The 21263-nt window shown below is 54.0% G+C and overlaps 17 non-coding genes across 17 annotated transcripts; all 17 read right to left on the bottom strand.

Moving 5' to 3' along the window:
* Positions 1–1835: 1835 nt before the first annotated feature.
* LOC126220324 (5S ribosomal RNA) lies at positions 1836–1954 on the bottom strand. The gene has a single exon (XR_007542785.1). It is a non-coding gene; the product is annotated as a 5S ribosomal RNA (ribosomal RNA).
* Positions 1955–2806: 852 nt separating this feature from the next.
* On the bottom strand, positions 2807–2925 carry LOC126220323 (5S ribosomal RNA). Its single transcript, XR_007542784.1, has one exon. It is a non-coding gene; the product is annotated as a 5S ribosomal RNA (ribosomal RNA).
* Positions 2926–3777: 852 nt separating this feature from the next.
* LOC126220321 (5S ribosomal RNA) lies at positions 3778–3896 on the bottom strand. Its single transcript, XR_007542783.1, has one exon. It is a non-coding gene; the product is annotated as a 5S ribosomal RNA (ribosomal RNA).
* Positions 3897–4748: 852 nt separating this feature from the next.
* Positions 4749–4867, bottom strand: LOC126220320 (5S ribosomal RNA). Its single transcript, XR_007542782.1, has one exon. It is a non-coding gene; the product is annotated as a 5S ribosomal RNA (ribosomal RNA).
* An 852-nt stretch (positions 4868–5719) lies between these two features.
* On the bottom strand, positions 5720–5838 carry LOC126220319 (5S ribosomal RNA). Its single transcript, XR_007542781.1, has one exon. It is a non-coding gene; the product is annotated as a 5S ribosomal RNA (ribosomal RNA).
* An 853-nt stretch (positions 5839–6691) lies between these two features.
* LOC126220318 (5S ribosomal RNA) lies at positions 6692–6810 on the bottom strand. Its single transcript, XR_007542780.1, has one exon. It is a non-coding gene; the product is annotated as a 5S ribosomal RNA (ribosomal RNA).
* An 852-nt stretch (positions 6811–7662) lies between these two features.
* On the bottom strand, positions 7663–7781 carry LOC126220317 (5S ribosomal RNA). The gene has a single exon (XR_007542779.1). It is a non-coding gene; the product is annotated as a 5S ribosomal RNA (ribosomal RNA).
* An 852-nt stretch (positions 7782–8633) lies between these two features.
* Positions 8634–8752, bottom strand: LOC126220315 (5S ribosomal RNA). The gene has a single exon (XR_007542777.1). It is a non-coding gene; the product is annotated as a 5S ribosomal RNA (ribosomal RNA).
* An 853-nt stretch (positions 8753–9605) lies between these two features.
* LOC126220314 (5S ribosomal RNA) lies at positions 9606–9724 on the bottom strand. Its single transcript, XR_007542776.1, has one exon. It is a non-coding gene; the product is annotated as a 5S ribosomal RNA (ribosomal RNA).
* Positions 9725–10576: 852 nt separating this feature from the next.
* On the bottom strand, positions 10577–10695 carry LOC126220313 (5S ribosomal RNA). The gene has a single exon (XR_007542775.1). It is a non-coding gene; the product is annotated as a 5S ribosomal RNA (ribosomal RNA).
* An 852-nt stretch (positions 10696–11547) lies between these two features.
* On the bottom strand, positions 11548–11666 carry LOC126220312 (5S ribosomal RNA). The gene has a single exon (XR_007542774.1). It is a non-coding gene; the product is annotated as a 5S ribosomal RNA (ribosomal RNA).
* Positions 11667–12518: 852 nt separating this feature from the next.
* Positions 12519–12637, bottom strand: LOC126220310 (5S ribosomal RNA). Its single transcript, XR_007542773.1, has one exon. It is a non-coding gene; the product is annotated as a 5S ribosomal RNA (ribosomal RNA).
* Positions 12638–13489: 852 nt separating this feature from the next.
* LOC126220309 (5S ribosomal RNA) lies at positions 13490–13608 on the bottom strand. The gene has a single exon (XR_007542772.1). It is a non-coding gene; the product is annotated as a 5S ribosomal RNA (ribosomal RNA).
* An 852-nt stretch (positions 13609–14460) lies between these two features.
* LOC126220308 (5S ribosomal RNA) lies at positions 14461–14579 on the bottom strand. The gene has a single exon (XR_007542771.1). It is a non-coding gene; the product is annotated as a 5S ribosomal RNA (ribosomal RNA).
* Positions 14580–15432: 853 nt separating this feature from the next.
* Positions 15433–15551, bottom strand: LOC126220307 (5S ribosomal RNA). The gene has a single exon (XR_007542770.1). It is a non-coding gene; the product is annotated as a 5S ribosomal RNA (ribosomal RNA).
* An 852-nt stretch (positions 15552–16403) lies between these two features.
* On the bottom strand, positions 16404–16522 carry LOC126220306 (5S ribosomal RNA). The gene has a single exon (XR_007542769.1). It is a non-coding gene; the product is annotated as a 5S ribosomal RNA (ribosomal RNA).
* Positions 16523–17374: 852 nt separating this feature from the next.
* Positions 17375–17493, bottom strand: LOC126220305 (5S ribosomal RNA). The gene has a single exon (XR_007542768.1). It is a non-coding gene; the product is annotated as a 5S ribosomal RNA (ribosomal RNA).
* Positions 17494–21263: the final 3770 nt, after the last annotated feature.

Here is a 21263-nt window from a genome sequence, read left to right as displayed (position 1 = left end):
GGTTTTTCATGTGTAGGCGCCTTAGGCGGAGCGCAAGCAGCTCCAGAAGCGGGAACCGATTCCGAAGGATACGAAACGGGGGCAGTACGTAGACGGACAGGTTCCGACACCGGTGTCTCAGATACTTTTTGGGACGACACAAAAACCCGTTCGACGGGAATTGAGTCGGACGGGTCAGATGGAACACGTTCCGTAACAGAAGACACATCCGTGCGAACAAAGTCCGTCACGACAACGTCTGAGACCACCGGGCTCGAAACTACATCACAAACAACAACCGGAGCGGGTTCTGCACACGTCTCTGTCGACTCGGACAGAATGTCTGACCGTGCAACATCAGCAGGCGAAGGCACGACCGACACGACCGAACCGACCACAACAGGGGCGACAGGCGTAACGTCCATGGGAACAGGGGTGTCAACACGGCGGGCAGGCGAAGGGGGTGCACCTAATGCAACCGCCGCCCACGTTGTCTGTACGTCACCGTCATCGCCAAGTGGCAACTGTACCGGACGCCTACGGCGCGGACAATGTTGTCTAAAGTGGTCCGTAGCGTTACAATATGAACATGTTTGTGGTTGTCCACTGTAGGTAATGAAGGCGCGATGACCGGCCATATACAAAAAGGACGGAACATGCTTCCGCACAATCATTCTAACGCTACGGATACCGTTTTCGACTTGAAAAGGGTACGCAGCCGACCACTTTTCTTTAACTACCGACAACACAGTACCGTAGGGGCCAAGACAACGTGAAATGGTCTCGTTTTTGACCTCGAAAGGAAGATTAAACACCCGCACATTACGAACACCGAAACCTGCATTTGTAAGGTGAACATTACTAACACTGCCGTCAGAATGCTTAAATTTTCGCACACCATCATTAACGGTTACTATACTGTCACATAGGTCCGAATTACTGAGTTTCACGAAGAGAGAGTTGAGGAACGTGTCTAACTGCAAGCCAAGTACGTCACTGTCGGTTAACTTTAAGTCATTGATTAACCAATGATGAATTTCTAAAGCTGACGGTCGGGACACAGTACGGTCAAATTCACATTGAACATTATTCTCGCGATCTTCAGAGTCCATGGCTACTCACAGTTGTGATGAAAACCAGCAACCGCGAGGCGAAGATCCGCCACGTGGCACAGCGAGCACGCGACTGACAAACACCAACGGCCGACCGGAGCGCGCCGCACCGAGGTGTGGCTGGGCGCGTGCAGCCTTCGACACTAGCGGAGGACGCATCTTGTCCCTGGTGTCCAGCGGAGGGCCTGTGCGTGGTGTGGCAGTGTCGTGCTGGAGGGCGCCACTGGTAGCATGTGGGCTTCCTCGCCTCGCCTCGCCTCGCGTCGCCTCGCCTCGCCTCACACCAGGTGTGTGCGTAGTTTGCAGTGCATTCGCACCATTCCCATCCCTGTCCCCGTCCCCGTCCCGACTTGTCCCGACTTTGCTCGACTGCCGCTCGCTGCCGCTCGGGTCGTGGTCCATATGACAGCGCAAGCACGACAAACGTCTGCGGGACGAGACGAGACGAGACGACTAAGGAATAAATTCGTGATTACAAAAAATTGGAACTCTACACTCCTACACAAAAATAGGCGGTGACGTGTTTCAGAAATCACCTGCCGATTCGTACTGTTTTGTCGTTTTCAAAGTCTTCTTGGCAAACTTGGTTAGCACATTCTCCCTCAAACTGAGTTAATTACTGCATTTTCGTACCATTACAGTAGTGTAAAAGGCTTAAGGAAGCATCTTTGTCACAACAGAAAGGTAGTTTGAAAATTGGGCTGGCAGGGGTAGCGACATAATAACAAAAAAAAAATGGAAGGCAGCCAACAGCACCCGGGTTTCCCAGGCGGTCACCCATCCAAGTACTAACCGGGCCCGATGATGCTTAACTTCGGTGATCGGACGAGAACCGGTGTATTCATCATGGTATGGCCGTTGGCGCTCATCTAATGTAGGAGCACGGCAGAATCCGCGTTCGGCTTTTCTCCCAACACACAAAATGTTAGTTTTCGACCGCATTTGACGAAAGCACTTCCTTCCGCAACAGCCAGTTCCTCGAGGACGGCGCGGGGGGCGCGCCCGGCGTCCCAGCAGAGCGACGGCCGAATTAGCGGGCGCACCGCCGCGTGTGTGAGACGCACTGCTGCTCGTTGCACCTCCTGTCATTCGCTGCGCGCGTGCAGCCTTCGACACTAGCGGAGGACGCATCTTGTCCCTGGTGTCCAGCGGAGGGCCTGTGCGTGGTGTGGCAGTGTCGTGCTGGAGGGCGCCACTGGTAGCATGTGGGCTTCCTCGCCTCGCCTCGCCTCGCGTCGCCTCGCCTCGCCTCACACCAGGTGTGTGCGTAGTTTGCAGTGCATTCGCACCATTCCCATCCCTGTCCCCGTCCCCGTCCCGACTTGTCCCGACTTTGCTCGACTGCCGCTCGCTGCCGCTCGGGTCGTGGTCCATATGACAGCGCAAGCACGACAAACGTCTGCGGGACGAGACGAGACGAGACGACTAAGGAATAAATTCGTGATTACAAAAAATTGGAACTCTACACTCCTACACAAAAATAGGCGGTGACGTGTTTCAGAAATCACCTGCCGATTCGTACTGTTTTGTCGTTTTCAAAGTCTTCTTGGCAAACTTGGTTAGCACATTCTCCCTCAAACTGAGTTAATTACTGCATTTTCGTACCATTACAGTAGTGTAAAAGGCTTAAGGAAGCATCTTTGTCACAACAGAAAGGTAGTTTGAAAATTGGGCTGGCAGGGGTAGCGACATAATAACAAAAAAAAATGGAAGGCAGCCAACAGCACCCGGGTTTCCCAGGCGGTCACCCATCCAAGTACTAACCGGGCCCGATGATGCTTAACTTCGGTGATCGGACGAGAACCGGTGTATTCATCATGGTATGGCCGTTGGCGCTCATCTAATGTAGGAGCACGGCAGAATCCGCGTTCGGCTTTTCTCCCAACACACAAAATGTTAGTTTTCGACCGCATTTGACGAAAGCACTTCCTTCCGCAACAGCCAGTTCCTCGAGGACGGCGCGGGGGGCGCGCCCGGCGTCCCAGCAGAGCGACGGCCGAATTAGCGGGCGCACCGCCGCGTGTGTGACACGCACTGCTGCTCGTTGCACCTCCTGTCATTCGCTGCGCGCGTGCAGCCTTCGACACTAGCGGAGGACGCATCTTGTCCCTGGTGTCCAGCGGAGGGCCTGTGCGTGGTGTGGCAGTGTCGTGCTGGAGGGCGCCACTGGTAGCATGTGGGCTTCCTCGCCTCGCCTCGCCTCGCGTCGCCTCGCCTCGCCTCACACCAGGTGTGTGCGTAGTTTGCAGTGCATTCGCACCATTCCCATCCCTGTCCCCGTCCCCGTCCCGACTTGTCCCGACTTTGCTCGACTGCCGCTCGCTGCCGCTCGGGTCGTGGTCCATATGACAGCGCAAGCACGACAAACGTCTGCGGGACGAGACGAGACGAGACGACTAAGGAATAAATTCGTGATTACAAAAAATTGGAACTCTACACTCCTACACAAAAATAGGCGGTGACGTGTTTCAGAAATCACCTGCCGATTCGTACTGTTTTGTCGTTTTCAAAGTCTTCTTGGCAAACTTGGTTAGCACATTCTCCCTCAAACTGAGTTAATTACTGCATTTTCGTACCATTACAGTAGTGTAAAAGGCTTAAGGAAGCATCTTTGTCACAACAGAAAGGTAGTTTGAAAATTGGGCTGGCAGGGGTAGCGACATAATAACAAAAAAAAATGGAAGGCAGCCAACAGCACCCGGGTTTCCCAGGCGGTCACCCATCCAAGTACTAACCGGGCCCGATGATGCTTAACTTCGGTGATCGGACGAGAACCGGTGTATTCATCATGGTATGGCCGTTGGCGCTCATCTAATGTAGGAGCACGGCAGAATCCGCGTTCGGCTTTTCTCCCAACACACAAAATGTTAGTTTTCGACCGCATTTGACGAAAGCACTTCCTTCCGCAACAGCCAGTTCCTCGAGGACGGCGCGGGGGGCGCGCCCGGCGTCCCAGCAGAGCGACGGCCGAATTAGCGGGCGCACCGCCGCGTGTGTGACACGCACTGCTGCTCGTTGCACCTCCTGTCATTCGCTGCGCGCGTGCAGCCTTCGACACTAGCGGAGGACGCATCTTGTCCCTGGTGTCCAGCGGAGGGCCTGTGCGTGGTGTGGCAGTGTCGTGCTGGAGGGCGCCACTGGTAGCATGTGGGCTTCCTCGCCTCGCCTCGCCTCGCGTCGCCTCGCCTCGCCTCACACCAGGTGTGTGCGTAGTTTGCAGTGCATTCGCACCATTCCCATCCCTGTCCCCGTCCCCGTCCCGACTTGTCCCGACTTTGCTCGACTGCCGCTCGCTGCCGCTCGGGTCGTGGTCCATATGACAGCGCAAGCACGACAAACGTCTGCGGGACGAGACGAGACGAGACGACTAAGGAATAAATTCGTGATTACAAAAAATTGGAACTCTACACTCCTACACAAAAATAGGCGGTGACGTGTTTCAGAAATCACCTGCCGATTCGTACTGTTTTGTCGTTTTCAAAGTCTTCTTGGCAAACTTGGTTAGCACATTCTCCCTCAAACTGAGTTAATTACTGCATTTTCGTACCATTACAGTAGTGTAAAAGGCTTAAGGAAGCATCTTTGTCACAACAGAAAGGTAGTTTGAAAATTGGGCTGGCAGGGGTAGCGACATAATAACAAAAAAAAATGGAAGGCAGCCAACAGCACCCGGGTTTCCCAGGCGGTCACCCATCCAAGTACTAACCGGGCCCGATGATGCTTAACTTCGGTGATCGGACGAGAACCGGTGTATTCATCATGGTATGGCCGTTGGCGCTCATCTAATGTAGGAGCACGGCAGAATCCGCGTTCGGCTTTTCTCCCAACACACAAAATGTTAGTTTTCGACCGCATTTGACGAAAGCACTTCCTTCCGCAACAGCCAGTTCCTCGAGGACGGCGCGGGGGGCGCGCCCGGCGTCCCAGCAGAGCGACGGCCGAATTAGCGGGCGCACCGCCGCGTGTGTGACACGCACTGCTGCTCGTTGCACCTCCTGTCATTCGCTGCGCGCGTGCAGCCTTCGACACTAGCGGAGGACGCATCTTGTCCCTGGTGTCCAGCGGAGGGCCTGTGCGTGGTGTGGCAGTGTCGTGCTGGAGGGCGCCACTGGTAGCATGTGGGCTTCCTCGCCTCGCCTCGCCTCGCGTCGCCTCGCCTCGCCTCACACCAGGTGTGTGCGTAGTTTGCAGTGCATTCGCACCATTCCCATCCCTGTCCCCGTCCCCGTCCCGACTTGTCCCGACTTTGCTCGACTGCCGCTCGCTGCCGCTCGGGTCGTGGTCCATATGACAGCGCAAGCACGACAAACGTCTGCGGGACGAGACGAGACGAGACGACTAAGGAATAAATTCGTGATTACAAAAAATTGGAACTCTACACTCCTACACAAAAATAGGCGGTGACGTGTTTCAGAAATCACCTGCCGATTCGTACTGTTTTGTCGTTTTCAAAGTCTTCTTGGCAAACTTGGTTAGCACATTCTCCCTCAAACTGAGTTAATTACTGCATTTTCGTACCATTACAGTAGTGTAAAAGGCTTAAGGAAGCATCTTTGTCACAACAGAAAGGTAGTTTGAAAATTGGGCTGGCAGGGGTAGCGACATAATAACAAAAAAAAATGGAAGGCAGCCAACAGCACCCGGGTTTCCCAGGCGGTCACCCATCCAAGTACTAACCGGGCCCGATGATGCTTAACTTCGGTGATCGGACGAGAACCGGTGTATTCATCATGGTATGGCCGTTGGCGCTCATCTAATGTAGGAGCACGGCAGAATCCGCGTTCGGCTTTTCTCCCAACACACAAAATGTTAGTTTTCGACCGCATTTGACGAAAGCACTTCCTTCCGCAACAGCCAGTTCCTCGAGGACGGCGCGGGGGGCGCGCCCGGCGTCCCAGCAGAGCGACGGCCGAATTAGCGGGCGCACCGCCGCGTGTGTGACACGCACTGCTGCTCGTTGCACCTCCTGTCATTCGCTGCGCGCGTGCAGCCTTCGACACTAGCGGAGGACGCATCTTGTCCCTGGTGTCCAGCGGAGGGCCTGTGCGTGGTGTGGCAGTGTCGTGCTGGAGGGCGCCACTGGTAGCATGTGGGCTTCCTCGCCTCGCCTCGCCTCGCGTCGCCTCGCCTCGCCTCACACCAGGTGTGTGCGTAGTTTGCAGTGCATTCGCACCATTCCCATCCCTGTCCCCGTCCCCGTCCCGACTTGTCCCGACTTTGCTCGACTGCCGCTCGCTGCCGCTCGGGTCGTGGTCCATATGACAGCGCAAGCACGACAAACGTCTGCGGGACGAGACGAGACGAGACGACTAAGGAATAAATTCGTGATTACAAAAAATTGGAACTCTACACTCCTACACAAAAATAGGCGGTGACGTGTTTCAGAAATCACCTGCCGATTCGTACTGTTTTGTCGTTTTCAAAGTCTTCTTGGCAAACTTGGTTAGCACATTCTCCCTCAAACTGAGTTAATTACTGCATTTTCGTACCATTACAGTAGTGTAAAAGGCTTAAGGAAGCATCTTTGTCACAACAGAAAGGTAGTTTGAAAATTGGGCTGGCAGGGGTAGCGACATAATAACAAAAAAAAAATGGAAGGCAGCCAACAGCACCCGGGTTTCCCAGGCGGTCACCCATCCAAGTACTAACCGGGCCCGATGATGCTTAACTTCGGTGATCGGACGAGAACCGGTGTATTCATCATGGTATGGCCGTTGGCGCTCATCTAATGTAGGAGCACGGCAGAATCCGCGTTCGGCTTTTCTCCCAACACACAAAATGTTAGTTTTCGACCGCATTTGACGAAAGCACTTCCTTCCGCAACAGCCAGTTCCTCGAGGACGGCGCGGGGGGCGCGCCCGGCGTCCCAGCAGAGCGACGGCCGAATTAGCGGGCGCACCGCCGCGTGTGTGAGACGCACTGCTGCTCGTTGCACCTCCTGTCATTCGCTGCGCGCGTGCAGCCTTCGACACTAGCGGAGGACGCATCTTGTCCCTGGTGTCCAGCGGAGGGCCTGTGCGTGGTGTGGCAGTGTCGTGCTGGAGGGCGCCACTGGTAGCATGTGGGCTTCCTCGCCTCGCCTCGCCTCGCGTCGCCTCGCCTCGCCTCACACCAGGTGTGTGCGTAGTTTGCAGTGCATTCGCACCATTCCCATCCCTGTCCCCGTCCCCGTCCCGACTTGTCCCGACTTTGCTCGACTGCCGCTCGCTGCCGCTCGGGTCGTGGTCCATATGACAGCGCAAGCACGACAAACGTCTGCGGGACGAGACGAGACGAGACGACTAAGGAATAAATTCGTGATTACAAAAAATTGGAACTCTACACTCCTACACAAAAATAGGCGGTGACGTGTTTCAGAAATCACCTGCCGATTCGTACTGTTTTGTCGTTTTCAAAGTCTTCTTGGCAAACTTGGTTAGCACATTCTCCCTCAAACTGAGTTAATTACTGCATTTTCGTACCATTACAGTAGTGTAAAAGGCTTAAGGAAGCATCTTTGTCACAACAGAAAGGTAGTTTGAAAATTGGGCTGGCAGGGGTAGCGACATAATAACAAAAAAAAATGGAAGGCAGCCAACAGCACCCGGGTTTCCCAGGCGGTCACCCATCCAAGTACTAACCGGGCCCGATGATGCTTAACTTCGGTGATCGGACGAGAACCGGTGTATTCATCATGGTATGGCCGTTGGCGCTCATCTAATGTAGGAGCACGGCAGAATCCGCGTTCGGCTTTTCTCCCAACACACAAAATGTTAGTTTTCGACCGCATTTGACGAAAGCACTTCCTTCCGCAACAGCCAGTTCCTCGAGGACGGCGCGGGGGGCGCGCCCGGCGTCCCAGCAGAGCGACGGCCGAATTAGCGGGCGCACCGCCGCGTGTGTGACACGCACTGCTGCTCGTTGCACCTCCTGTCATTCGCTGCGCGCGTGCAGCCTTCGACACTAGCGGAGGACGCATCTTGTCCCTGGTGTCCAGCGGAGGGCCTGTGCGTGGTGTGGCAGTGTCGTGCTGGAGGGCGCCACTGGTAGCATGTGGGCTTCCTCGCCTCGCCTCGCCTCGCGTCGCCTCGCCTCGCCTCACACCAGGTGTGTGCGTAGTTTGCAGTGCATTCGCACCATTCCCATCCCTGTCCCCGTCCCCGTCCCGACTTGTCCCGACTTTGCTCGACTGCCGCTCGCTGCCGCTCGGGTCGTGGTCCATATGACAGCGCAAGCACGACAAACGTCTGCGGGACGAGACGAGACGAGACGACTAAGGAATAAATTCGTGATTACAAAAAATTGGAACTCTACACTCCTACACAAAAATAGGCGGTGACGTGTTTCAGAAATCACCTGCCGATTCGTACTGTTTTGTCGTTTTCAAAGTCTTCTTGGCAAACTTGGTTAGCACATTCTCCCTCAAACTGAGTTAATTACTGCATTTTCGTACCATTACAGTAGTGTAAAAGGCTTAAGGAAGCATCTTTGTCACAACAGAAAGGTAGTTTGAAAATTGGGCTGGCAGGGGTAGCGACATAATAACAAAAAAAAATGGAAGGCAGCCAACAGCACCCGGGTTTCCCAGGCGGTCACCCATCCAAGTACTAACCGGGCCCGATGATGCTTAACTTCGGTGATCGGACGAGAACCGGTGTATTCATCATGGTATGGCCGTTGGCGCTCATCTAATGTAGGAGCACGGCAGAATCCGCGTTCGGCTTTTCTCCCAACACACAAAATGTTAGTTTTCGACCGCATTTGACGAAAGCACTTCCTTCCGCAACAGCCAGTTCCTCGAGGACGGCGCGGGGGGCGCGCCCGGCGTCCCAGCAGAGCGACGGCCGAATTAGCGGGCGCACCGCCGCGTGTGTGACACGCACTGCTGCTCGTTGCACCTCCTGTCATTCGCTGCGCGCGTGCAGCCTTCGACACTAGCGGAGGACGCATCTTGTCCCTGGTGTCCAGCGGAGGGCCTGTGCGTGGTGTGGCAGTGTCGTGCTGGAGGGCGCCACTGGTAGCATGTGGGCTTCCTCGCCTCGCCTCGCCTCGCGTCGCCTCGCCTCGCCTCACACCAGGTGTGTGCGTAGTTTGCAGTGCATTCGCACCATTCCCATCCCTGTCCCCGTCCCCGTCCCGACTTGTCCCGACTTTGCTCGACTGCCGCTCGCTGCCGCTCGGGTCGTGGTCCATATGACAGCGCAAGCACGACAAACGTCTGCGGGACGAGACGAGACGAGACGACTAAGGAATAAATTCGTGATTACAAAAAATTGGAACTCTACACTCCTACACAAAAATAGGCGGTGACGTGTTTCAGAAATCACCTGCCGATTCGTACTGTTTTGTCGTTTTCAAAGTCTTCTTGGCAAACTTGGTTAGCACATTCTCCCTCAAACTGAGTTAATTACTGCATTTTCGTACCATTACAGTAGTGTAAAAGGCTTAAGGAAGCATCTTTGTCACAACAGAAAGGTAGTTTGAAAATTGGGCTGGCAGGGGTAGCGACATAATAACAAAAAAAAAATGGAAGGCAGCCAACAGCACCCGGGTTTCCCAGGCGGTCACCCATCCAAGTACTAACCGGGCCCGATGATGCTTAACTTCGGTGATCGGACGAGAACCGGTGTATTCATCATGGTATGGCCGTTGGCGCTCATCTAATGTAGGAGCACGGCAGAATCCGCGTTCGGCTTTTCTCCCAACACACAAAATGTTAGTTTTCGACCGCATTTGACGAAAGCACTTCCTTCCGCAACAGCCAGTTCCTCGAGGACGGCGCGGGGGGCGCGCCCGGCGTCCCAGCAGAGCGACGGCCGAATTAGCGGGCGCACCGCCGCGTGTGTGAGACGCACTGCTGCTCGTTGCACCTCCTGTCATTCGCTGCGCGCGTGCAGCCTTCGACACTAGCGGAGGACGCATCTTGTCCCTGGTGTCCAGCGGAGGGCCTGTGCGTGGTGTGGCAGTGTCGTGCTGGAGGGCGCCACTGGTAGCATGTGGGCTTCCTCGCCTCGCCTCGCCTCGCGTCGCCTCGCCTCGCCTCACACCAGGTGTGTGCGTAGTTTGCAGTGCATTCGCACCATTCCCATCCCTGTCCCCGTCCCCGTCCCGACTTGTCCCGACTTTGCTCGACTGCCGCTCGCTGCCGCTCGGGTCGTGGTCCATATGACAGCGCAAGCACGACAAACGTCTGCGGGACGAGACGAGACGAGACGACTAAGGAATAAATTCGTGATTACAAAAAATTGGAACTCTACACTCCTACACAAAAATAGGCGGTGACGTGTTTCAGAAATCACCTGCCGATTCGTACTGTTTTGTCGTTTTCAAAGTCTTCTTGGCAAACTTGGTTAGCACATTCTCCCTCAAACTGAGTTAATTACTGCATTTTCGTACCATTACAGTAGTGTAAAAGGCTTAAGGAAGCATCTTTGTCACAACAGAAAGGTAGTTTGAAAATTGGGCTGGCAGGGGTAGCGACATAATAACAAAAAAAAATGGAAGGCAGCCAACAGCACCCGGGTTTCCCAGGCGGTCACCCATCCAAGTACTAACCGGGCCCGATGATGCTTAACTTCGGTGATCGGACGAGAACCGGTGTATTCATCATGGTATGGCCGTTGGCGCTCATCTAATGTAGGAGCACGGCAGAATCCGCGTTCGGCTTTTCTCCCAACACACAAAATGTTAGTTTTCGACCGCATTTGACGAAAGCACTTCCTTCCGCAACAGCCAGTTCCTCGAGGACGGCGCGGGGGGCGCGCCCGGCGTCCCAGCAGAGCGACGGCCGAATTAGCGGGCGCACCGCCGCGTGTGTGACACGCACTGCTGCTCGTTGCACCTCCTGTCATTCGCTGCGCGCGTGCAGCCTTCGACACTAGCGGAGGACGCATCTTGTCCCTGGTGTCCAGCGGAGGGCCTGTGCGTGGTGTGGCAGTGTCGTGCTGGAGGGCGCCACTGGTAGCATGTGGGCTTCCTCGCCTCGCCTCGCCTCGCGTCGCCTCGCCTCGCCTCACACCAGGTGTGTGCGTAGTTTGCAGTGCATTCGCACCATTCCCATCCCTGTCCCCGTCCCCGTCCCGACTTGTCCCGACTTTGCTCGACTGCCGCTCGCTGCCGCTCGGGTCGTGGTCCATATGACAGCGCAAGCACGACAAACGTCTGCGGGACGAGACGAGACGAGACGACTAAGGAATAAATTCGTGATTACAAAAAATTGGAACTCTACACTCCTACACAAAAATAGGCGGTGACGTGTTTCAGAAATCACCTGCCGATTCGTACTGTTTTGTCGTTTTCAAAGTCTTCTTGGCAAACTTGGTTAGCACATTCTCCCTCAAACTGAGTTAATTACTGCATTTTCGTACCATTACAGTAGTGTAAAAGGCTTAAGGAAGCATCTTTGTCACAACAGAAAGGTAGTTTGAAAATTGGGCTGGCAGGGGTAGCGACATAATAACAAAAAAAAATGGAAGGCAGCCAACAGCACCCGGGTTTCCCAGGCGGTCACCCATCCAAGTACTAACCGGGCCCGATGATGCTTAACTTCGGTGATCGGACGAGAACCGGTGTATTCATCATGGTATGGCCGTTGGCGCTCATCTAATGTAGGAGCACGGCAGAATCCGCGTTCGGCTTTTCTCCCAACACACAAAATGTTAGTTTTCGACCGCATTTGACGAAAGCACTTCCTTCCGCAACAGCCAGTTCCTCGAGGACGGCGCGGGGGGCGCGCCCGGCGTCCCAGCAGAGCGACGGCCGAATTAGCGGGCGCACCGCCGCGTGTGTGACACGCACTGCTGCTCGTTGCACCTCCTGTCATTCGCTGCGCGCGTGCAGCCTTCGACACTAGCGGAGGACGCATCTTGTCCCTGGTGTCCAGCGGAGGGCCTGTGCGTGGTGTGGCAGTGTCGTGCTGGAGGGCGCCACTGGTAGCATGTGGGCTTCCTCGCCTCGCCTCGCCTCGCGTCGCCTCGCCTCGCCTCACACCAGGTGTGTGCGTAGTTTGCAGTGCATTCGCACCATTCCCATCCCTGTCCCCGTCCCCGTCCCGACTTGTCCCGACTTTGCTCGACTGCCGCTCGCTGCCGCTCGGGTCGTGGTCCATATGACAGCGCAAGCACGACAAACGTCTGCGGGACGAGACGAGACGAGACGACTAAGGAATAAATTCGTGATTACAAAAAATTGGAACTCTACACTCCTACACAAAAATAGGCGGTGACGTGTTTCAGAAATCACCTGCCGATTCGTACTGTTTTGTCGTTTTCAAAGTCTTCTTGGCAAACTTGGTTAGCACATTCTCCCTCAAACTGAGTTAATTACTGCATTTTCGTACCATTACAGTAGTGTAAAAGGCTTAAGGAAGCATCTTTGTCACAACAGAAAGGTAGTTTGAAAATTGGGCTGGCAGGGGTAGCGACATAATAACAAAAAAAAATGGAAGGCAGCCAACAGCACCCGGGTTTCCCAGGCGGTCACCCATCCAAGTACTAACCGGGCCCGATGATGCTTAACTTCGGTGATCGGACGAGAACCGGTGTATTCATCATGGTATGGCCGTTGGCGCTCATCTAATGTAGGAGCACGGCAGAATCCGCGTTCGGCTTTTCTCCCAACACACAAAATGTTAGTTTTCGACCGCATTTGACGAAAGCACTTCCTTCCGCAACAGCCAGTTCCTCGAGGACGGCGCGGGGGGCGCGCCCGGCGTCCCAGCAGAGCGACGGCCGAATTAGCGGGCGCACCGCCGCGTGTGTGAGACGCACTGCTGCTCGTTGCACCTCCTGTCATTCGCTGCGCGCGTGCAGCCTTCGACACTAGCGGAGGACGCATCTTGTCCCTGGTGTCCAGCGGAGGGCCTGTGCGTGGTGTGGCAGTGTCGTGCTGGAGGGCGCCACTGGTAGCATGTGGGCTTCCTCGCCTCGCCTCGCCTCGCGTCGCCTCGCCTCGCCTCACACCAGGTGTGTGCGTAGTTTGCAGTGCATTCGCACCATTCCCATCCCTGTCCCCGTCCCCGTCCCGACTTGTCCCGACTTTGCTCGACTGCCGCTCGCTGCCGCTCGGGTCGTGGTCCATATGACAGCGCAAGCACGACAAACGTCTGCGGGACGAGACGAGACGAGACGACTAAGGAATAAATTCGTGATTACAAAAAATTGGAACTCTACACTCCTACACAAAAATAGGCGGTGACGTGTTTCAGAAATCACCTGCCGATTCGTACTGTTTTGTCGTTTTCAAAGTCTTCTTGGCAAACTTGGTTAGCACATTCTCCCTCAAACTGAGTTAATTACTGCATTTTCGTACCATTACAGTAGTGTAAAAGGCTTAAGGAAGCATCTTTGTCACAACAGAAAGGTAGTTTGAAAATTGGGCTGGCAGGGGTAGCGACATAATAACAAAAAAAAATGGAAGGCAGCCAACAGCACCCGGGTTTCCCAGGCGGTCACCCATCCAAGTACTAACCGGGCCCGATGATGCTTAACTTCGGTGATCGGACGAGAACCGGTGTATTCATCATGGTATGGCCGTTGGCGCTCATCTAATGTAGGAGCACGGCAGAATCCGCGTTCGGCTTTTCTCCCAACACACAAAATGTTAGTTTTCGACCGCATTTGACGAAAGCACTTCCTTCCGCAACAGCCAGTTCCTCGAGGACGGCGCGGGGGGCGCGCCCGGCGTCCCAGCAGAGCGACGGCCGAATTAGCGGGCGCACCGCCGCGTGTGTGAGACGCACTGCTGCTCGTTGCACCTCCTGTCATTCGCTGCGCGCGTGCAGCCTTCGACACTAGCGGAGGACGCATCTTGTCCCTGGTGTCCAGCGGAGGGCCTGTGCGTGGTGTGGCAGTGTCGTGCTGGAGGGCGCCACTGGTAGCATGTGGGCTTCCTCGCCTCGCCTCGCCTCGCGTCGCCTCGCCTCGCCTCACACCAGGTGTGTGCGTAGTTTGCAGTGCATTCGCACCATTCCCATCCCTGTCCCCGTCCCCGTCCCGACTTGTCCCGACTTTGCTCGACTGCCGCTCGCTGCCGCTCGGGTCGTGGTCCATATGACAGCGCAAGCACGACAAACGTCTGCGGGACGAGACGAGACGAGACGACTAAGGAATAAATTCGTGATTACAAAAAATTGGAACTCTACACTCCTACACAAAAATAGGCGGTGACGTGTTTCAGAAATCACCTGCCGATTCGTACTGTTTTGTCGTTTTCAAAGTCTTCTTGGCAAACTTGGTTAGCACATTCTCCCTCAAACTGAGTTAATTACTGCATTTTCGTACCATTACAGTAGTGTAAAAGGCTTAAGGAAGCATCTTTGTCACAACAGAAAGGTAGTTTGAAAATTGGGCTGGCAGGGGTAGCGACATAATAACAAAAAAAAATGGAAGGCAGCCAACAGCACCCGGGTTTCCCAGGCGGTCACCCATCCAAGTACTAACCGGGCCCGATGATGCTTAACTTCGGTGATCGGACGAGAACCGGTGTATTCATCATGGTATGGCCGTTGGCGCTCATCTAATGTAGGAGCACGGCAGAATCCGCGTTCGGCTTTTCTCCCAACACACAAAATGTTAGTTTTCGACCGCATTTGACGAAAGCACTTCCTTCCGCAACAGCCAGTTCCTCGAGGACGGCGCGGGGGGCGCGCCCGGCGTCCCAGCAGAGCGACGGCCGAATTAGCGGGCGCACCGCCGCGTGTGTGACACGCACTGCTGCTCGTTGCACCTCCTGTCATTCGCTGCGCGCGTGCAGCCTTCGACACTAGCGGAGGACGCATCTTGTCCCTGGTGTCCAGCGGAGGGCCTGTGCGTGGTGTGGCAGTGTCGTGCTGGAGGGCGCCACTGGTAGCATGTGGGCTTCCTCGCCTCGCCTCGCCTCGCGTCGCCTCGCCTCGCCTCACACCAGGTGTGTGCGTAGTTTGCAGTGCATTCGCACCATTCCCATCCCTGTCCCCGTCCCCGTCCCGACTTGTCCCGACTTTGCTCGACTGCCGCTCGCTGCCGCTCGGGTCGTGGTCCATATGACAGCGCAAGCACGACAAACGTCTGCGGGACGAGACGAGACGAGACGACTAAGGAATAAATTCGTGATTACAAAAAATTGGAACTCTACACTCCTACACAAAAATAGGCGGTGACGTGTTTCAGAAATCACCTGCCGATTCGTACTGTTTTGTCGTTTTCAAAGTCTTCTTGGCAAACTTGGTTAGCACATTCTCCCTCAAACTGAGTTAATTACTGCATTTTCGTACCATTACAGTAGTGTAAAAGGCTTAAGGAAGCATCTTTGTCACAACAGAAAGGTAGTTTGAAAATTGGGCTGGCAGGGGTAGCGACATAATAACAAAAAAAAAATGGAAGGCAGCCAACAGCACCCGGGTTTCCCAGGCGGTCACCCATCCAAGTACTAACCGGGCCCGATGATGCTTAACTTCGGTGATCGGACGAGAACCGGTGTATTCATCATGGTATGGCCGTTGGCGCTCATCTAATGTAGGAGCACGGCAGAATCCGCGTTCGGCTTTTCTCCCAACACACAAAATGTTAGTTTTCGACCGCATTTGACGAAAGCACTTCCTTCCGCAACAGCCAGTTCCTCGAGGACGGCGCGGGGGGCGCGCCCGGCGTCCCAGCAGAGCGACGGCCGAATTAGCGGGCGCACCGCCGCGTGTGTGAGACGCACTGCTGCTCGTTGCACCTCCTGTCATTCGCTGCGCGCGTGCAGCCTTCGACACTAGCGGAGGACGCATCTTGTCCCTGGTGTCCAGCGGAGGGCCTGTGCGTGGTGTGGCAGTGTCGTGCTGGAGGGCGCCACTGGTAGCATGTGGGCTTCCTCGCCTCGCCTCGCCTCGCGTCGCCTCGCCTCGCCTCACACCAGGTGTGTGCGTAGTTTGCAGTGCATTCGCACCATTCCCATCCCTGTCCCCGTCCCCGTCCCGACTTGTCCCGACTTTGCTCGACTGCCGCTCGCTGCCGCTCGGGTCGTGGTCCATATGACAGCGCAAGCACGACAAACGTCTGCGGGACGAGACGAGACGAGACGACTAAGGAATAAATTCGTGATTACAAAAAATTGGAACTCTACACTCCTACACAAAAATAGGCGGTGACGTGTTTCAGAAATCACCTGCCGATTCGTACTGTTTTGTCGTTTTCAAAGTCTTCTTGGCAAACTTGGTTAGCACATTCTCCCTCAAACTGAGTTAATTACTGCATTTTCGTACCATTACAGTAGTGTAAAAGGCTTAAGGAAGCATCTTTGTCACAACAGAAAGGTAGTTTGAAAATTGGGCTGGCAGGGGTAGCGACATAATAACAAAAAAAAATGGAAGGCAGCCAACAGCACCCGGGTTTCCCAGGCGGTCACCCATCCAAGTACTAACCGGGCCCGATGATGCTTAACTTCGGTGATCGGACGAGAACCGGTGTATTCATCATGGTATGGCCGTTGGCGCTCATCTAATGTAGGAGCACGGCAGAATCCGCGTTCGGCTTTTCTCCCAACACACAAAATGTTAGTTTTCGACCGCATTTGACGAAAGCACTTCCTTCCGCAACAGCCAGTTCCTCGAGGACGGCGCGGGGGGCGCGCCCGGCGTCCCAGCAGAGCGACGGCCGAATTAGCGGGCGCACCGCCGCGTGTGTGACACGCACTGCTGCTCGTTGCACCTCCTGTCATTCGCTGCGCGCGTGCAGCCTTCGACACTAGCGGAGGACGCATCTTGTCCCTGGTGTCCAGCGGAGGGCCTGTGCGTGGTGTGGCAGTGTCGTGCTGGAGGGCGCCACTGGTAGCATGTGGGCTTCCTCGCCTCGCCTCGCCTCGCGTCGCCTCGCCTCGCCTCACACCAGGTGTGTGCGTAGTTTGCAGTGCATTCGCACCATTCCCATCCCTGTCCCCGTCCCCGTCCCGACTTGTCCCGACTTTGCTCGACTGCCGCTCGCTGCCGCTCGGGTCGTGGTCCATATGACAGCGCAAGCACGACAAACGTCTGCGGGACGAGACGAGACGAGACGACTAAGGAATAAATTCGTGATTACAAAAAATTGGAACTCTACACTCCTACACAAAAATAGGCGGTGACGTGTTTCAGAAATCACCTGCCGATTCGTACTGTTTTGTCGTTTTCAAAGTCTTCTTGGCAAACTTGGTTAGCACATTCTCCCTCAAACTGAGTTAATTACTGCATTTTCGTACCATTACAGTAGTGTAAAAGGCTTAAGGAAGCATCTTTGTCACAACAGAAAGGTAGTTTGAAAATTGGGCTGGCAGGGGTAGCGACATAATAACAAAAAAAAATGGAAGGCAGCCAACAGCACCCGGGTTTCCCAGGCGGTCACCCATCCAAGTACTAACCGGGCCCGATGATGCTTAACTTCGGTGATCGGACGAGAACCGGTGTATTCATCATGGTATGGCCGTTGGCGCTCATCTAATGTAGGAGCACGGCAGAATCCGCGTTCGGCTTTTCTCCCAACACACAAAATGTTAGTTTTCGACCGCATTTGACGAAAGCACTTCCTTCCGCAACAGCCAGTTCCTCGAGGACGGCGCGGGGGGCGCGCCCGGCGTCCCAGCAGAGCGACGGCCGAATTAGCGGGCGCACCGCCGCGTGTGTGACACGCACTGCTGCTCGTTGCACCTCCTGTCATTCGCTGCGCGCGTGCAGCCTTCGACACTAGCGGAGGACGCATCTTGTCCCTGGTGTCCAGCGGAGGGCCTGTGCGTGGTGTGGCAGTGTCGTGCTGGAGGGCGCCACTGGTAGCATGTGGGCTTCCTCGCCTCGCCTCGCCTCGCGTCGCCTCGCCTCGCCTCACACCAGGTGTGTGCGTAGTTTGCAGTGCATTCGCACCATTCCCATCCCTGTCCCCGTCCCCGTCCCGACTTGTCCCGACTTTGCTCGACTGCCGCTCGCTGCCGCTCGGGTCGTGGTCCATATGACAGCGCAAGCACGACAAACGTCTGCGGGACGAGACGAGACGAGACGACTAAGGAATAAATTCGTGATTACAAAAAATTGGAACTCTACACTCCTACACAAAAATAGGCGGTGACGTGTTTCAGAAATCACCTGCCGATTCGTACTGTTTTGTCGTTTTCAAAGTCTTCTTGGCAAACTTGGTTAGCACATTCTCCCTCAAACTGAGTTAATTACTGCATTTTCGTACCATTACAGTAGTGTAAAAGGCTTAAGGAAGCATCTTTGTCACAACAGAAAGGTAGTTTGAAAATTGGGCTGGCAGGGGTAGCGACATAATAACAAAAAAAAAATGGAAGGCAGCCAACAGCACCTTTTTTTTTTTTTTTTTTTTTTTTTTTTTTTTTTTTTTTTTTTTTTTTTTGAAAGAGGGCGGTATAAAAAAAAGGTCAGTGAAGGGGAGCCAACAGCACGTTTTTTTTTTTTTTTTTTTTTTTTATTTTTTTTTTTTTTTTTAGGGTAGTATCGAAAGAGGGCTGGCAGGAGTAGCGATATAAAAAGGAAAAAAAAAGAAGGGGAGCCAACAGCACCTTTTTTTTTTTTTTTTTTTTTTTTTTTTATAGAGTAAGGCCCGGGAGGTCCCTCTAATAACGTATGGAAGGAAAGGTAACAGATCCGCTTCCCCGCGGTACTGGCGGTGAAGAAAAAAGAAATAAAGGAGACGTATGCCCTAAATGAAACGGAAGTAGTAAAAGAAACGAACCGCCACACTTCCACAGGCGGTAACGAACAACATAAAAAACAAAAGATGGTTTTCGAGAGTAGCACCAAAACACGAAAACCATGCAGAGAACAAACAACCAAAACGGCAGGGCATTGGCGTCACACACAACACTGGTAGCGAAACGACAATTTCAGACAAAAAATTGTAACACAAAGATAAACAGAAACAAAACTTCCGGCGTGACACTTATAAGGTAGTGAACACTGTCCGTAGATCGGAAAAACAAAAAACTGTCACAGTTCGTCATCAAGATGACGGTCAAGGTGATCCCAAATACAAAAAACTTGTCCAACAATTTCTCTTGCAGTGTACGTTCCCATATATCACATAATCAGGAAAGGGTGTATAATTATATACACATTGATATAAGTCACTTTTAAGGAGGGGTCACGACCGAGTGAAATGCATGGGACAAAGCCACATGCAAAAAATTAGCGAACGTCGCTGAATAGGTCCTACTGGCGCGTTCTTCATCGTGGAAAGTCCATAAATTGGTGAGAAAGGTCACAGTATCGGTAATTTTGAGACTAAAGATGGCATGAATTGTGTGTCCATATATCCAGATGGTGGCATTCCGCTTTGTGGACGGGTAAGGCTTCCACTGTGGCACTATCGCGTCCGTCACAGGAACCTGCCTGACTGTCACTCTATTTATGAGTCGAATCATGTCCCTCGCACAGTACCAGATGTCCCGGAACCTGGAGCACTCGAAGCGGTGCTCGATGTCGTCCGGTACTCCGCAGGCCTCGCACTGGCTGAACCGGATGAGGTTGATGGAGTGGAGCTTGCAGTTGGTGGCAACAGTGCGGTTGACCACCCTGTACCACGTGGCCCTCACGTCAGCTGGTATGACGCGGGAACTGATGTTCCGCCACACGGCGCTCCAATCGTGCTGCGGCAGACGTAGCTCCCACTTATTGGGTGGTGGTCGTCCTCGGATGACATCCGCAATATCTCCGACCGCATGGCCTCGCACGTCGTGGAGACTTACGTAGCTGTGCGTGATGTAGTAACGGCGCACGTGGGAGATGGAGAAGGGGATGCCGGTGACGTAGACCGGGGCGGTGACGGAACGCGGCCGGTGTTGATGAAAGAGAACTGCCGTAGGGCTGCCCAAACCTTTGCCAAGTAAAACATTGGTCCGTTTATAAAAGAGTGCCTCACATTTGGCGTTAAAATCGACAAGTCCGAGACCGCCTTCCGAAGGTTTCAGGGTACATGTGGCCATAGCGACCTTAAAAATATCGCCTTTCCACAAAAACCAATAAAATGCATGCCGTATGGACCGTGCGATTTGCTTCGGGACCGGCAAGATTTGCGCCAGGTACCACGCCCGTGCCAGAATGGTGGTATTAATAAGCGCAACTTTGTCCGACAGTGCCAAGTTGCGCGGCGCATGAATTTTAACCACGGCGCGCACTTTATAAAGAGTGGACCGCCAATTGAGAGCTTGCATCTGTTGTAAGTTGTCTGACAGTGTCACGCCGAGCACCTTAGACTGGCGTTTCACGCAGTACCAATGCCGGTATTCAGTACGCATGCGCTCCGTCAACGGGAGGAGAACCGTCTTACGCGGATTTACTACGGCGCCTGTCGCCCGTTCGTATTGCTGCAGAACGCCATAGAGGCGGTCGATGTCGTCTGCCCGTTCGATGAAGACGCCCAAGTCATCGGCATAAGCGCGACACACAAGCCGGTCGTCTCCCACGCGAATCCCTCGACAAGTGCGGCCAATGGTACGGAGGAGCGGGTCCAAGGCGATCGCGAACAGCGCCATAGATAGGGGGCAACCCTGTCGGACTGAGCGGCTGATATGGATCGTGTCGCTGGCGATACCGTTCACGATAACGCGCGACGTGGCACTGCTTAAGATATTGCTTATCATGGCCGTGAACTTCGTCCCGAAACCCATGCGAGTCATCAATCTGCGAAGATAAAAGTGGCTTACACGATCGAACGCAGTTTGAAAATCGACCAATAAAATTCCCGCATTGCGAAGCCTGCTGCTTTTCGTGTGGCCTATGCAGTCCCTGTAGGCTAAAACGGCGTCAAAAATATTTCGATCTCGAACAGCGCACGACTGCGATGCATCTAAAACTTTTCCCATAATTTGCTTAAGTCTATTAGCAACGCACCTGGCCATTATCTTATAATCCGAGTTGAGAAGGGTAATAGGGCGTACAGTTTCTAAACTCGGCGTCGCAGTCGATTTCGGAATGAGGACGATACGTCCTTCTTCAAAGTCCACTGGGATTTCCGCGCCGTTTCGGATGTCATTAGCTATTTCCGTTAAAAGTTCACTAAAAGAGTCAAAAAATGTCAGATAAAACTCCGCTGGGATGCCGTCTTTCCCGGGGGATTTCCCTGCCTGACTGCCTTTAACGGCATCCTCTACGTCATCCGCGGTATAAACCGCATTAAGATTGAGTCTATCTCGTCGCGTTACAATATGCGGCACGTGACTTAAAAGATCATTGATTGCGGCGGCATCGAC

The sequence above is a fragment of the Schistocerca nitens genome, unplaced genomic scaffold, assembly GCF_023898315.1.
Source record: "Schistocerca nitens isolate TAMUIC-IGC-003100 unplaced genomic scaffold, iqSchNite1.1 HiC_scaffold_192, whole genome shotgun sequence".
Classification (NCBI taxonomy): domain Eukaryota; kingdom Metazoa; phylum Arthropoda; class Insecta; order Orthoptera; family Acrididae; genus Schistocerca; species Schistocerca nitens.
The sequence above is the reverse complement of the archived record's forward strand: the minus strand, read 5'-3'. Positions and strand labels throughout refer to the sequence as shown.